Below are 9,653 nucleotides of genomic sequence, written 5' to 3'. Positions count from 1 at the left end.
CTGCTTTGCAGCTGGACAAGGCGGGCAGAGGAGCTGCTTTGGCAGCTGGATAGGTCAGAAACAAGAAGAAAAAGAAAAGTAAAAAAGTTAGTAAGGGCAGCGAGGCTGCCAGGAGGAAAAGAAAAAAAAAATAATAAAAAGATGCTGCCCAAAGTAGCGCAGAAAACTGGTTAAAAGAGAGCAGCGCGCGAGGAAATAGGGGGGGAGAGAGGGACGGAAAGAAGCAGCCAAGCTGCCTTTGGCAGCTTGAGAGACAGGTGGAGGGAGGATAGAAGCTGCCTTTGGCAGCTTGAGAGACAGACAGAGGAAAAGAAACGAAGGAGGTGACGCGGGGCAGGAGAAGAAGGCAAGAGGAAAGCTGCCATTTGGCAGCTTGAGCAGGGGGGATTGGAAAGAGTCGCAGGGGGGTCACAAGCTGCCTTTGGCAGTTTGACTGGCAGGACAGTGCGGCATGGCAGGAGAGAAGTGACGCAGGGAGTGAGGGCAGAAGCACAGAAACGCAGCAGATCTTATTCTCTCGGTTAAATCTTTCCAACTTATGATTAATTTTTGGTTTAATTTTAGAATAATGTGTAGCTAAATTTATTTTGGCTAGAGGTTAATTCAAAGTCATGAATATATTTGTAATATGAATTGATTACCTTCGGTTGTGATTTCATAAGTTGTGATTTCAATTTACTTATCCGTTCGTATAAAAACTGATTTGTGTATGTTGGTTAAGAGTGCACGCTTAATTTACATGCATGAATTTGATGCTAGAATATAAGTGAATTTCACCTAATCGTTATGAACTTATTTTCACAAGTAGTAAAGGTTGCTAGTCACAATCACGTTAAGTAAATTCTTGGTAAGAGTATCATGCTTTTCATAGTTACGAATGCCTCGTCAATGCTTATAGTTTTCACAAAGTTTAATGATCTTTGATTGTATCTCTATTGTGCTTTTCACGTAGGGGACTTTTGAAGAATGTTTTGAATTGTTGTATGCGTTTTTCCGTCCAATTCAATAACTTAAGGAAAACTTGAAGATTAAAAAAGTGCTGTTCACGGTTAATCTGGAGTATTGAGATTCACAATTTATTGAAAGAACAACTGAAAATCAATTTAGGTTGCTTATGTGTCATGTGTGGAGAAGAACCCTCTAGCTAGTCCGTCATTTATCATTTTACCTTAATTTTATGTTTTTGTCAATTCTGTAATTTATTTAAGTTTAATTTACTTCTCGTCAAACCAAACACCCATCCATTATTAAATTATATTATTTAGTTAGTTTTCTTTATTGTTAGTCTTTTAATTTAATTTCCGTCCATTTCAGTTCCTAGTGTTCAATTTAATTGTTTTCATTATTTTGAGTCATTTTAAGTGTGTTTCGAGTTATTAGAGTTTTTCGCCTATTTTTGTGTCCTTGAGTCTTATTTAATATTTTTAAATTAATTTAGAATAGATTAGCAATCCCTCCTAATCCCCGGCCTAGAACGATACCCTACTTACATCTATACTACAATTGTCAAAAAGAGGGTTTAATTTGTGTGTCAAGTAATTCTCACATCAAATTTTGGCGCCGTTGCCGGGGATTAGCAACTTTGCTAATCCTTTTATTTTTGTTTTTGTTTATGTTTATATTGGTGTTTGTGTATTTTACTTTTGATATTTGATTTATTTTTATTTCTTTGATTTTAGGTTCAAATGGAGCCGAGGGAAATTTAAAGGAAAGATGCGTCCGGCTAAAGACGTTAAATCAAGCGCTTCTTGGGAGGCAACCCAAGCATTCAACGAAGGGAGACTTTGGAATCGCTAACCCAATCAGCTTTGCATTCTTCCACCCTTATCTTTACTGTTTTCATTTTGTTTTGTTTAGTTAGTTGTGTTATTTGGTTGATTTCTGTGAGTTTGTGTTATTTAGTTTAAGTGTGGGGGAAGATTAACCAAAGTCTCTTTACATTAATTTACATATAAAAAAAAAAAAAAAAAAAAAAAAAGATAAAATTTAAAATAAAAAAAAAAAAAAAAAAAAAAAATTTAAAAAATAAAAAAATAAATTAAAAAAAAAAAAAAAAAAAAAAAGTAGTACAAATATTTTACAATGATGTAAACTAATAGTATTCATTGGTCGGGTGGTGCTTCAGTAGTGGGCGGGGCTTCAGCAGTCGGCGGGGCCACAGAAGGAGGAGGCGGCAGAGGTTGATCAGTTGGAGCTTCACTACGCGGTGCCGCTCCAGAAGACGAAGGCAGATGTTGTTGGAACAAACCCACAAACCTCCGATGATCAAGTAAAATTTGACCATCGGTGTCCTGCATCTGGTCAATCTTCCTCTTCATGCTGGTGGCATAGCTGTGTGCGAGCTTGTGCAATTGTTTATTTTCATGCTTGAGTCCTTTAATCTCCTCTTTGAGACTCTGTATTTCAGCCACCAACGATTCAACATGACGGGTTCGGGCAAATAGGCGTTGGGCCATGTTGGACACGGAACCGGCACACTGCACGCTAAGAGCCAGAGACTCCTTAACCGCCAATTCATCAGACCGCCTAGCGAGCAGTCTGTTATCTCTAGGGGTGACAAGGTTCCGGGCCACCACCGCAGCAGTCATGTCATTTTTCATCATCGAATCCCCCACGGTAAGGGGACCGGTAGGGGATATGAAGGATGGCCGCCATATGTTGTCTGGTGAAGGCGGAGCTGCCTCTTCACCAATGTTCAAGTCAAAACGACGATCAGAAGGGCCAGACATTTTTCAGAGGTGGTGTTGAGAAAGAAGAGATCGGACAGGTTAAGATTTCGGAAGTGCAAGAAGGGAGTGTTTACTGGAGGGATAAGTGTGTTGTGGAGCAAGATTAACGCCTCTATAAAAAGGAAGAAATCAAAGAGGCGCTCCTCAGAAATCGATGAAGCGTCCTCTCGCAAATCGAAGAGGCGGGGCTCCTTTCTCAAAAGCCGGATTCTTTTCTCAAAAGAGGCGTTTCATTTCTTAAAGGCTGGGCTTGCTCAGAAACCACGAGCCGAACCCCGGATTTCAAAAGATCAATTTGTCCAGACGTGTCGTCACTTGTCACACGCAAATTGCTTTGCGAAATTCTCGGGCAGTTTGTCGAAGCACCAATTCAGAAATCGAAGAGGGAAATTCAACAGTCAAAGACACGCTAGCTTTCTCAAAAGCTGGGCTTCAACCCACGGGCAAATCTTCTTTTCCAGATTTATCCGCACGTGTCACATGCTACCTCTACAATCGACGATGCTCAGAGCTCGAAGCGCCGATTCAAGATACCAATGAGGAATCTGATTTGCGGAAATTACGGGCAGCTTTGTCAGAAAGCGCGTAATTTGTACTATTCATCCATCCACCGGCTGCCGACAATGAGTGAGAGAATAGTTCCGGTTGTGAAGACAAGTCCTATAAGTTTCTACCTTCGCCTTCCACAGCAAAAGCACACTCTCTCAGCACACCCTCTCAACACTTCTTCATCTCCGAAAATGCATTCCCAAAGAATCCTCCTAAGTTACTCTGTGTTCCTCATTCCCTGGGATACCCCTGCAAACAACCCATCCAGAGCAAAAGTATTTCATATCATAATGGTTGAAAGCAAGAGTATCTCATATCATGCTTTCTCCCTGTCCTTTCTCTAGCCAGCACCTGCTCTCGAGTACTCATCATCTTGTGCTTTCGCTTTGTTTCTCACTTATAAGGGAAGTGAAGATGATACCTCGAAGCATGTGGAGACAACGTGCTGATTCATCCTCAACTAAGGACAAGGAGAAAGAGAGCAAGAGGTGGGCACTTGGAAAGATTGAAGAAAGAAACAGACCAACACCTCTCCCTCGTGCCTGCCCGCCGTGCTGAGGAAACAAGCAGAGAAGAATGCAGCTTGCACAATCATCCCAGCGGAAGGAGTCCGAGCTGAGGAACAAGAGAAGCTGCCACATCTGCTTGGAGAACAAATAAGGAACTGCAACATTCCCAAAGAGCAAAGCCTTGCAGTACAATAGCATAAAATCATCACTTGCAAGTGAAAAGCTAAGTGTCACCCTGTTCAAGAGGAAAGCTGTGGAAAGTCAACAAGCACGACCAATGATTACTTATTAGTTTTATTCATTATCTTTTATCGTAATTTTCAATTTTTCGTTTGCAATTTTTTTTTTTTTTTTAATTAATTTTCTTGCGTTACTTAACTGAATTATTTCTTTTCTTTGCAGGAACTTTTGGTTATTTCCACCCTTGAAGTTGATTGCAGAATTTTAGCTTGGGGGTCATCGCTTGATTTTACTGCAAATTAGGGAAGTTTTCAGTCCAATTGCGTTATTTTGTTTCTTATTATTGTTTTATTTTATTTTATTTTTTTATTATTTGCATTATAGTGTTTTCTGACATTGGGGACAATGTCAAGTTTAAGTGTGGGGGTAGAAATCTCTAGAATTTCATTTGTTTCTGTGTTGTTAGTTTTTGTTTTCTTAAAAAAAAAAAAAAAAAAAAAAAAAAAAAAAAATCGGAAAATTTAAAAATCCAAAAAAATATTGTCTTGTTTCCCTTATTGTTTTGAATTAGATTTTTGTTAGTTTCCCGACCCAATGATATAATTGGATCAAATTTGAACCATGATCATCAAGAACTTAGTTAACATGTGTTTTGTGAAATTCCTAATTCTCTTGTTAGTTTTGTACATGTTTGACCATCTTTGAAAAACCAAATGCACATAGCCTTGTTGATGTGAAACTAAAGTATGAATTAAAGCTTCATATGTGAATTTAGTGACCATATATAATTCCTATGTGAGTTTTTGAGCCTATTGAAAGTGTGTGCATTTTTCATACACTCCTATTCTTTCATGTGTGATGAACTTATGTGAGATACATCTCTAGAACTTGCGTAACGATCTTTCGAAATGTTTGTCATTGATTGCATGAACTTGGAAATGATAGAGGCATTAGGTTTACCACTATGGCCCAAATAACCATGTTTCCCAAAGAAAAATGATATCATTAGATTGCCAATTTGAGCCGTCTTTGTTGAGCCTTTTATTTCTTATCACCAGATATGTCTACCCTTATACCTGAAACATTTTTTTCCTTACCCTTTCCAAGCAAGCTAGTGAGCAATGTGAGATTGTCTTATGAGAAATGTTTGTGAAGTACTTTGAAGGTGTTTGGCAAAAGAATAAGTGTGGGGGTATTTCATGTTTGTATTTAAAAAAAAAAAAAAAAAAAAAAAAAAAAAAATTGTATACAAAGAAAATAAAAAGTTTTTAAGGTTTCAGTTTAAGAGTGTGGTTGGAGGTGCTAGAAGAATCGCTGGAAATATTGAGTTCTTATAAATCTAAACAAAAGAACTGCTTGTAGCTTGGAACTTGTGTTTACCTATTCTTTCATTTCAATAACCCTCTCCCTAAACCTCATTACGTCCAATAAATGTCCTCTTGATTTAAGTTTTGCAATTATGATTGTGGAGATGAGATCTTTATGCAAGCTTATGGTAGAAATTTCACATTTGATTCTTTGAGCGAAACACATTAAAACTAAACACATGTGTGTTTGAGTGCATATCCAGTGAGAAGGTCGCTAGTTTGCATATGATGATTTTAAAAATAAAAACTTGAAATTGCATTAGCATGGCTATCTCACACACTACACTTCAAGGATGATTTAAAGATTACTGCTAATATTTGAATTAGGAAGATGAACTTGGATTAGTTCCTTGATGCTAGCTATGGTTCTTGATGATTTGTTTTCTTGAATGAAATTCTATGAGGGTCACATAGGGGGAAACTAATGTTTTTCTTGTTACTACTTGTTCTTGTTTTCTTTGTTTTGCTCGAGGACTAGCAAAAGCTAAGTGTGGGGGTATTTGATCGGATCATATTTATATATATTTTTACTTCAAATTCACTCGTCTTTTCTTAGTTAGTTCCTTATATTTTTGAGCTATTTACGTTATTTTTGTGTTTATAGGATTTGTTATGCAAAGAAAATAAAAATAGAACAAGTGAAATTTTATGTAATAACTTCGTCAAGATTGTATTCCATTAAAATAAGTTGGAAATAAGTACATAGAGTATTTAACGTCTTTCCTATCTAGCCAAAAACATAAACTGAAAAGTAATTTAATGAAAAACTCATTTTCGACATGTTTGTGTGAAATTTGCATGCAGGATCTCTTTATTCAGAGTTGGTAGTCAGTGAGATTATATACTGAAAGTCTTAAAGAGCATTGAGAGGAGAATAATAAGGAAAGCAAAGCTGCCTTTGCAGCTGGCGTGAAAAGAAGAAGGCCAGCGTTAGAAAAGGAAGCTGCTTTGCAGCTGGACAAGGCGGGCAGAGGAGCTGCTTTGGCAGCTGGATAGGTCAGAAACAAGAAGAAAAAGAAAAGTCAAAAAGTTAGTAAGGGCAGCGAGGCTGCCAGGAGGAAAAGAAAAAAAAAATAATAAAAAGATGCTGCCCAAAGTAGCGCAGAAAACGGGTTAAAAGAGAGCAGCGCGCGAGGAAATAGGGGGGAGAGAGGGACGGAAAGAAGCAGCCAAGCTGCCTTTGGCAGCTTGAGAGACAGGTGGAGGGAGGATAGAAGCTGCCTTTGGCAGCTTGAGAGACAGACAGAGGAAAAGAAACGAAGGAGGTGACGCGGGGCAGGAGAAGAAGGCAAGAGGAAAGCTGCCATTTGGCAGCTTGAGCAGGGGGGATTGGAAAGAGTCGCAGGGGGGTCACAAGCTGCCTTTGGCAGTTTGACTGGCAGGACAGTGCGGCATGGCAGGAGAGAAGTGACGCAGGGAGTGAGGGCAGAAGCACAGAAACGCAGCAGATCTTATTCTCTCGGTTAAATCTTTCCAACTTATGATTAATTTTTGGTTTAATTTTGGAATAATGTGTAGCTAAATTTATTTTGGCTAGAGGTTAATTCAAAGCCATGAATATATTTGTAATATGAATTGATTACCTTCGGTTGTGATTTCATAAGTTGTGATTTCAATTTACTTATCCGTTCGTATAAAAACTGATTTGTGTATGTTGGTTAAGAGTGCACGCTTAATTTACATGCATGAATTTGATGCTAGAATATAAGTGAATTTCACCTAATCGTTATGAACTTATTTTCACAAGTAGTAAAGGTTGCTAGTCACAATCACGTTAAGTAAATTCTTGGTAAGAGTATCATGCTTTTCATAGTTACGAATGCCTCGTCAATGCTTATAGTTTTCACAAAGTTTAATGATCTTTGATTGTATCTCTATTGTGCTTTTCACGTAGGGGACTTTTGAAGAATGTTTTGAATTGTTGTATGCGTTTTTCCGTCCAATTCAATAACTTAAGGAAAACTTGAAGATTAAAAAAGTGCTGTTCACGGTTAATCTGGAGTATTGAGATTCACAATTTATTGAAAGAACAACTGAAAATCAATTTAGGTTGCTTATGTGTCATGTGTGGAGAAGAACCCTCTAGCTAGTCCGTCATTTATCATTTTACCTTAATTTTATGTTTTTGTCAATTCTGTAATTTATTTAAGTTTAATTTACTTCTCGTCAAACCAAACACCCATCCATTATTAAATTATATTATTTAGTTAGTTTTCTTTATTGTTAGTCTTTTAATTTAATTTCCGTCCATTTCAGTTCCTAGTGTTTAATTTAATTGTTTTCATTATTTTGAGTCATTTTAAGTGTGTTTCGAGTTATTAGAGTTTTTAGCCTAATTTTGTGTCCTTGAATCTTATTTAATATTTTTAAATTAATTTAGAATAGATTAGCAATCCCTCCTAATCCCCGGCCTAGAACGATACCCTACTTACATCTATACTACAATTGTCAAAAAGAGGGTTTAATTTGTGTGTCAAGTAATTTTCACATCACTCCACTTGGGTGAATCCCTTGTGTAAACAAGGATGAGCTTCAAGGGTAAAGAAACTTTAAATCTTTACTTCTCTTTAATGTTGTTAAAGAGTTTATTGGTTCACCATATACTAGGCTTTGAAAGTCATGGGTTTTATGAATTGTTTTTGAATGCATGCCTACTTTAAAGTGTTAATAGTTTGCATATGTATTCAAATGTTCTCACTTGTTCTTAGCTAGGACAAAATTTTTCCTTCATCCTCTATGCCTAGTCCAGGCCAGGGTGATATCTACCTGTTGATCGAGGCGAAAGGCCATGTCAATTCTGACGTGACTGTCAAAAGACCAACAATTGAGCTGGCAGTTTCTGCAAGACCAGAAACGACTATAGAAACATCGCTTCACCCTCAGGACTAAGATCTCAGCATCCCTGCACAAGACGTCACCTCGGCCTTTGTAAGTTTTTACCTTTTATTTCGATTGATTTTTGTCCTAGAACACTAAACTAAAGTAAAAACGTTAAAACGTTAACTGTTAGGTCCCCAGTCATTTATTGCATAAAAAATTATATGCATTGAAATGCGGCATCTCTATTTCATGGCCACCTCGGTGGCCATCAAATATAGATAACCTTCATCGGCCATATGAAATGAAGAGCTGTCTTAAATATTGGGCTCGACCATTAAGCTTTATGGGTTCGACCAACAGCCTAGAAGATATAGTTATAGTCACTTCTTGACATGTCTAAGAACATTTCTCTTTTGTCATTCTTCTTTTGGAGTTTCCTCATCTAACCTTTTCTTTTTTGTGCAACCTTCATGGGAAGTCGAACTCAATGCCTATCTTGCTAGCACATCTGGAATGGCCGGCCCTTCTGTAGCCCCGACCGAGTCAAATACTCTGACCAAACTGCAAGAAACTCTACCTCTCACAGCTTTGCAAGCTCTTCAAACAAAAGGTCTCGACTCTGCTAGATAGTGTTTGAACAACTCTGCAGCTAACGTTCTGGTGAGTAAAAAAATGTTGTTCACTTGATGACCGTCTTGGAGCGAACACGGCTATATTTTGATATTTTCGAGAAAGCTCTACAAGCTGACAAGGACTTAAAGCCGTAATGACTGCTTAGGAAGCTATCTTACTAGAGTTAGAGGCAATCAAAGTAAAGAAAGAGAAAATGGCTGAGCTTCAATCCCAAAGATCTACCACTTCTTCTAAGCTCGAGAAGGATTTCGAGGCAAACAAACCTTGGTTGGTAGAGTACGCGGTTGGTGCAAAACGGATACAAGCGTTGAAGGTTAACAAAAGGATTCGGCAAGTCGATATCACTATGGGTGAAGTAAAATGGCTAGAGTTAAAGTCTACATTTGAAGCCTTCCTTCCCTCGACCCCATATATTATGCTCCTGGTGCCAACCTGTGGACCGACTGATTTTACTTATGTACCTTTTACAGTATCAACGAATATTAATGAAAAATCTTTACTCTTGCATCTCTCAAGTTACTAGATAATATTTCTTTAAAAGCCCCATTACTGAGAACCTTATGAATGATAAACGGTTCTACCCAATTCGGCAATCATTTACCAAATATGGGGTTCTTGATCCCAATTGGAAACATTGCTTACCAGACTAAGTCACCTTCCCCAAATGTCTTTTGCTTTACTCGTTGATTATTAGCTCACTCAACGATTTTTTTCTATGCCACTGACAGATTAGAGGCATCAAGTCGAGTTTTCCCTAGATCTTCTAAATCCTACCTCATTGCTTGACTATATTCGACGCTGAACAAATTACTTTGTTCAATAATTCACAACGAGTTTATACTCAGCTCGACCGGCAAAATTGTATC

The 9,653-nt window shown here is 37.8% G+C and overlaps 1 long non-coding RNA gene across 1 annotated transcript; it reads left to right on the top strand.

The window, feature by feature from the left end:
• The first annotated feature begins 257 nt into the window (after positions 1-257).
• On the top strand, positions 258-7,554 carry LOC126598476 (uncharacterized). The gene is made up of 2 exons (XR_007614840.1): positions 258-597; positions 6,874-7,554. It is a non-coding gene; the product is annotated as an uncharacterized LOC126598476 (long non-coding RNA).
• The last annotated feature ends 2,099 nt before the right edge of the window (positions 7,555-9,653 follow it).

This window comes from Malus sylvestris, chromosome 14, assembly GCF_916048215.2.
Source record: "Malus sylvestris chromosome 14, drMalSylv7.2, whole genome shotgun sequence".
NCBI classification, from domain to species: Eukaryota; Viridiplantae; Streptophyta; class Magnoliopsida; order Rosales; family Rosaceae; genus Malus; species Malus sylvestris.
Note: the sequence above shows the minus strand (reverse complement) of the source record. Positions and strands in the feature narration are given on the sequence as shown.